Raw genomic sequence first — 6,805 nt, forward strand, 5'->3', positions numbered from 1 at the left:
TGAATTCGAAACCCTATCCCACCAAACGTCTTCACCTGTTGTCCCGGGGGGGGGGGGGGTTAAAATGTGACGATCAATCCCACTATTCGTTGGTAAAAGAGTAGCCCAAGAGTTGACAGTGGATGGTGATGACTAGTTAGCTGCCCTCCCTCTAGTATTTCACTGTTAAATTAGGGACGGCTAGCGCAGATAGCCCTCATGTAGCTTTGCACGAAATTCAAAACAAACAAACATTGCAGCTGTTAGACCTCTGATTACTTCGTATTAACTACGATGAACTTCAACATGAGAATAAATTAAAGGTTACGATTCCTATCTTCCTCAACTTAAAACATTTTGGAGTCGGTTTTATTTATCTATTTTTATTACCGATAAATTACTCTATATTTAGGTTATATTATTTGACTCGTGAGTAAGTGAATAATACAATTGCTGATTTCACGGGTTGAAATCAACTCAATCATTCCATACTTTGCTGAGCCACATGCATTCAGAAAAAAAGTTATTACAAGACCCAAATTGAAGTAGTGTGTTTGTTTTACACAAAAAGAATCCCTCTTTTGATGGTTAACATAGGATGAAATGTGAAATCTTAACTTGTACAAATAAACATATTTTATACAATAACAACCTGATTGACAAGATAAGTCACCTTTGCTACATGTCTTGACTGAGTTTGGTTTTCGCATAAAGCTACACGTGGTCTATCTGCGCTAGCCGTCCCTAATTTAACAGTGAACGACTAGAAAGAAGGCAGCTAGTCATCACCACCCACCGCCAACTCTTGAGCTACTATTTTTACCAAAGAATAGTGGGATTGACCGTCACATTATAACGCACACACGGATGAAAGGGGACGAGCATATTCGGTGACGGGGATTCTAACCCGCGACCCTCAAATTGGGAGTCGAGCGGCCTAACCACAGGCCATGCTAGGCAACTAAGCAATGAGAAATTTGATCGAATTTTTTTATCTGTTAAGAATGGTTCTTCAGTGTTAGGTGGATACTTTCAACCAGATGTCTGTCTTTGGAATTTCGAAGTTTTCCAAACAAATCTATGAAACAATAAAACAGATTATCATTGGACACACCTCGAATTTTAACCAGATTATCATTGGACACACCTCGAATTCTAATCAATTATCATTGGACACACCTCGAATTCTAACCAGATTATCATTGGACACACCTCGAATTCCAACCAGATTATCATTGGACACACCTCGAATTCTAATCAATTATCCGTGGACACACCTCGAATTCTAATCAGATTATCCTTGGACACACCTCGAATTCTAATCAATTATCCGTGGACACACCTCGAATTCTAATCAGATTATCCTTGGACACACCTCGAATTCTAACCAGATTATCATTGGACACACCTCGAATTCTAATCAATTATCCGTGGACACACCTCGAATTCTAATCAATTATCCGTGGACACACCTCGAATTCTAATCAGATTATCATTGGACACACCTCGAATTCTAACCAGATTATCAATGGACACAGATTATCGTTATACAGTGGACCAACTGTTTAATGATTGCATACATATGTTAAAGATTTATTTTCTTCTTCACCAGAGTCTGCAGCAGAGGCCACGGCCAATCAAAGAATGCATTAGGCCTCTACGTCACAAATTCTATTTTAAATTACACCTCTGGTGAAAAACGAATGAAATATTAACATGTATATCCACAGTTTTATCCTCCCATCTTCACGTCTTACCAAATGAAGTTTATCGGTATTTTATCGTTCTAGAAGAAAGTGGAGATTAAAACAACAAACAAACAAGAAATATGCATAAATATTGAATTCCCTATTTCTTCAGAACGTTTTTGAAATTTAATGTTTTTCAAAAGGAAAATTACACTATGCTGTGGAAAGACGTCTGACCTTTAACCGTTATATTCTGAAAGAATAGAACATCACATTCAAAATTTAACTCTCGAAGGAGTGAAAATGTAATAGCACAGTGTTACAACAATGGCACAGTAAGAAGCAACACGAGTGTTACAACAATGGCACAGTAAGAAGCAACACGAGTGTTACAACAATGGCACAGTAAGAAGCAACACGAATATTACAACAATGGCACAGTAAGAAGCAACACGAGTGTTACAACAATGGCACAGTAAGAAGCAACACGAGTGTTACAACAATGGAACTGTAAGAAATAGGACGGTAAAATATTCTAGTGTAGTTTATTTTCACTGTACACACTAGGGTTACAGATTAATTTAACTTTTCGTCTATATCACGCATCTTCTCAGTACAAGTCATTTTAATGTCGTATTAGAAACTTTGAACAGAAAATCGGGTGAATCGAGAAAGAGAACGTTTTTAGGGTTCCCGAGTGAATCTTCGTTAAATAAAAAAAAAACAACAACGTCAGAATGTTTTCTTCATCCAAGCATAACGTTAGTCCTTTCAAGATTGAATTTTGACAGTATGTCGTCTGCTAACTTTTCCCTCTAAACCAACATATATTTGCACATTATTGACTCATTCGCGTGTGTAAAGCACATGTACGTAAGACCATCTTGGAGTCACGTTAAAGAAATGTAAATTTAGGAGATGACCTCGTTGATAAAGATTACGGAATTTGAATCCCAATGAAATAAGACCTACATATAAACGTTTGTAGCATATACCACTAAGCTGTTACCGAAAAACAAGCAAAAATAAAACAACGTGTCAAGTGCATATTCGCAATTTCTCCAAACACACTTTTGTAAACACGCAGCATTTTGGCTTGTTTCCCATAATAACCAAAATATACAGTAATAAATTACCAGCCACAATACGGAAAATAAAGATATTGCTCTAGTTTACGTTTCCTGCTCTTTTCTGATTCCCATCATTTAACTTCCGGTTTATACTAGGATTAGAATAAGCGCTTAAGCCTGAATTAGAGAAGTATTACATAATTAAAATATTTTTTAGGATAGTTCTTATTTCTTCATGTAGAATATAGTTTACCGTAAAATCAGAATTCAATATTATTATTAAACTTAATGCCTTAAATGTACCAAATTCAGACAGTAGAAATCTTGACCACATCTCTACTGTGAAATGGACTGTTTGAACAAGAAGTGACGCAACTGCTTTGGATTTCTGACACGTTTTTCGACTCGACTATAGCACCTCCTCATTTCCGACCCACTGTCTTACAACAATTGTATTGGAGAATGAACGCTACTAAAAACCCACTCTGTTACAACAATTTTATTGGAGAATGAACGCTACTGAAAATCCTTACAGAGATTTTGATCATTTTTAGCCATTTTTTGCGTGTTCTCAAGAGAAAAAAAAAGACGGAGGGATACAGTCACCTTAAAATAACATACAAAACGTTTAAGCTAAGACATTTAAAGTGCATTACAAAGCTTCAAAAAGAAAGCCCATTATGGACTGAGAATTTATTTGTACTTGTAGACTTTCACCGGATCTGTTGGGCTTTCACCAAGGGCAGAACTGGGTATGCAATTTTCCTGTCAAAAGAATTAGTCACATTACGCATCTAGTTAACTTATGATTTCAGGAAAACAGTATTCTATGATAATTTTTTGAGGTATAATATGTTTATTCTTCAATAGTGTGCTTGCAATATTATAAATCTTTGCTAAACTTTTTGTCCCAAGATCAGGAAATTAGATGTTACTAAATAGTTTTGTTTGTTTGTTGTTAAGCATAAAGCTACACAATGGGTTATCTATGCTCTGTCCACCACGGGTATTGAAATCCAAATTTTAACGTCATAAGCCCTCAGTCAAAGTTACCGCTGAGCCACCAGGGGGGGGGGGCTTTGATTGGACCCTTGACGTTACATAAAGATACAAAAACAACAGACTTTAGTATTCCAGTGATTGTTAACCACCAGTCCACCAAAATAACCTTGACGACCCATGGGATTTCACGAAAACAAACAAACAAACTAACAGAACATTCATATGTAAATCATAATGTTTTTTTGTTGTACTTCCATATTAGCGGGTTGCGAAAGGGTAGGGAGGCAGTGAGCCGGTCCCTGGTATCAAAAAGGGTTGAGGGGTACATACAAATTATCCTTGATATTCCACGAAAAACAAAATCAAAAAATCAAAATCCAGAGATCTTAGCGTTAAATGAAACTTCACAGTTAATTAGAACAAAGCTTGATTTTATATTAACTATTAAAACAAATGATGATTTGAAAAACACTCCTAAAAGATCTTTTCATGCAACTAATAATTTTTGGTTTGTTTTGTTCCTTATTCAGCACAAGGATACTCAACGAGTGCCCACCGAATCTAATTTTTAGTGGTAATAATTTATAGAAAACATTCTTTTTTTTTATCCAATCCACATATTTATAAAAAATATATATTATTATTGACACTGCTGAAAACAAATTATAATCGAAATTTGTAATGTTGTAGCTCTAAGCCACTGCAAACCACTGGTATGAAATAATGTCCAAAATGTGATCTGAAATGATTGGTCATTGAGCCAATACTATATATTGGTCTTATGTAATATTGCCTTGTTCTTAATTTTTAATTGAATTATAGAGTTTAAAGAACTCCAAATTGTTCGTAACCCCTGGTCAGATCTCGGAGAAAATGTCTGGATGTGTGTAGACCCCTCGGGCAGTTTTCAGATGGCCAATCACAGTAACCTATTGCAAAGTGGCTGCAGATGTCTCAAAATGTTGTTAGCTGAATGTGGAACTACTTCCAAAATAATGGAACAGTTCTCCGATACCTGGAGAAGGCAGACGACCACAAGGCGTCGATTCAGGTTCTCCACAATTGTAGGGTACTTGATCCGAAATTGAATCAAATGTTTGTAGTCGCAACTGGACACGTTTGTGTACAGACGAGTAGACTTAACAGGGGCTGGCTTGTATGACAGACATCCAGTGAGATTCATTCTGCTCAAATCAAGGCATAAAACAAGTCGCCTACAAATGTACCAAGAACTTGTCTTGTGTAACAACGATGTATGGAGTAATTTTCTTTTTATAAGTAAGTTGAACTTCACATTGCAACAAAATAGCAAACTTACATTCACTTTGGGAGAATCCGAAACCAGATCCACACCATTTTATAGAGAACCGTGACACAGATGACAGTGGTGGAGTAATGGTGTGGGTGGGAATAATCATTGATGAACTCGCTGTCCTTTATATCCTGCAAAATGGTACCATTAGAGTCACACATGATACGAGCCACGTCCTACGACACTTTCTGCTACCATATACTGGCGATTGGCTCTTGTCTAATAACCATACTGAATTGGTCCACAAGTTAGTTGAAGAGGAAGAGATTGACGGAATGGAGAGTCCTTTACATTTACCGCGCATGTATTGGATGTTCTTGGAGGACGTGTTGCGTGGCATTAAGTGTCTTCAGACATTCAAGATACCCGGAGAACAGCCAAGAGTGGAAGCCAACACTTCTATACCTTACCAATACTCTGATTTTTAAGCATGCAACGTTGGTACCAAGTTATCCTTTCCATACTGTTTGTGCTGTCCAGACTTCATATTGGAATGTCATGAACTTTGAAGATATGAAACCACATCTACCAAACGTTCATTTACGAGTGTATGTTGAAAAAAAAACAAAAATCCATTGGCGCTTCAGATCACATGACACACCAGGTGCCTGATTGGCATAAAAATTAACCAAGGGTTGATCTACAAGTGTTGTTTTTTTCTTTGTTATATCTATGATAATACCATTCTTATGTGAGCAATGTAGAAGGGTGAATGGAATAACCTTATATTATCTGGTTTTTATATTAACACTCGCGATAAGCTGAAAAAAATGATTAACTTGAGTCCTTTAAGGCGACCCATACCCCTCGGTGACTCAGCGGTATGTCTGGTTTATAGCTCTAAACACAAGGTTTCGATACCCGCGGTGAGTAGAGCACATTATTTGTGTTTAATGACAAACAAGCTTTTAATGAGAAAAGTGTTCAAGCTTTACTTAAAGTAGCGCCCCCAGTGGCACAGCGGTATGTCTGTGGACTTACAACGCTAGAAACCGGGTTTCGATACCCGTGGTGGGCAGATAGCCCATTGTGTAGCTTTGTGCTTAACTTCAAACCAACTTTAAGTTGGGGTTTCCATTATATTCATGCCGAAAGCACTCTCCAAGCGAAAGTTGGGTTAAAATGACCCAAAATAATAACTTGGGTTACAGATTGACTTTAATAATAATGAATGATATATCACTGCAAGGCCAATTGTTTAGGCGCTTGACTCGCAATCTGAGGGTCACGAGTTCGAATCCCTGCCCCCCACCAAACATGCTCGCCCTTTCAGCTGTGGAGGCGTCATAATGTGACGGTCAATCCCACTATTCGTTGGTAAAATAGTTGCTCAAACAGTTGGCAGTGGGTGGTGATGGCTAGATGCCTTCCCCTCTAATCTTTTACTGCTAAATTTGGATTGGCTAGCGCAGATAGCCCTCGTGTAGCTTTGCGGGAAATTCACAACAAACCAAACTTCACGTATTCGTATATAAATCTACTAAGTATTAAAAGTACATCATAGCTATTTCCTAGCTTAACATTTTAGTGAGCAACTTGTTGATGGCTAGCTCAGTCTTCTGTAAAGTTATTGAAACTGCTTGGAGCAACGGAGCATCTAGAGATGTGTTTTTATCAGAGTATGTTAGCTATAATTTTTTTAACAGGCTCGCTCTACCCTAGTTGTTTAAACTTAACTCTCTCTCTCTCTCTCTCTCTCTCACACACACACACACACACACACACACACACACACACACACACACACACACACT

The 6,805-nt window shown here is 37.5% G+C and overlaps 1 protein-coding gene across 2 annotated transcripts in view; it reads left to right on the forward strand.

Annotated features, from left to right (window-relative positions):
* LOC106464627 overlaps positions 1–6,805 on the forward strand; it is a 60,224-nt gene that overhangs the window by 28,155 nt on the left and 25,264 nt on the right. The window lies entirely within an intron of this gene.

The sequence above is a fragment of the Limulus polyphemus genome, unplaced genomic scaffold (genome assembly GCF_000517525.1).
Source record: "Limulus polyphemus unplaced genomic scaffold, Limulus_polyphemus-2.1.2 Scaffold1702, whole genome shotgun sequence".
In the NCBI taxonomy this organism is placed as follows: domain Eukaryota; kingdom Metazoa; phylum Arthropoda; class Merostomata; order Xiphosura; family Limulidae; genus Limulus; species Limulus polyphemus.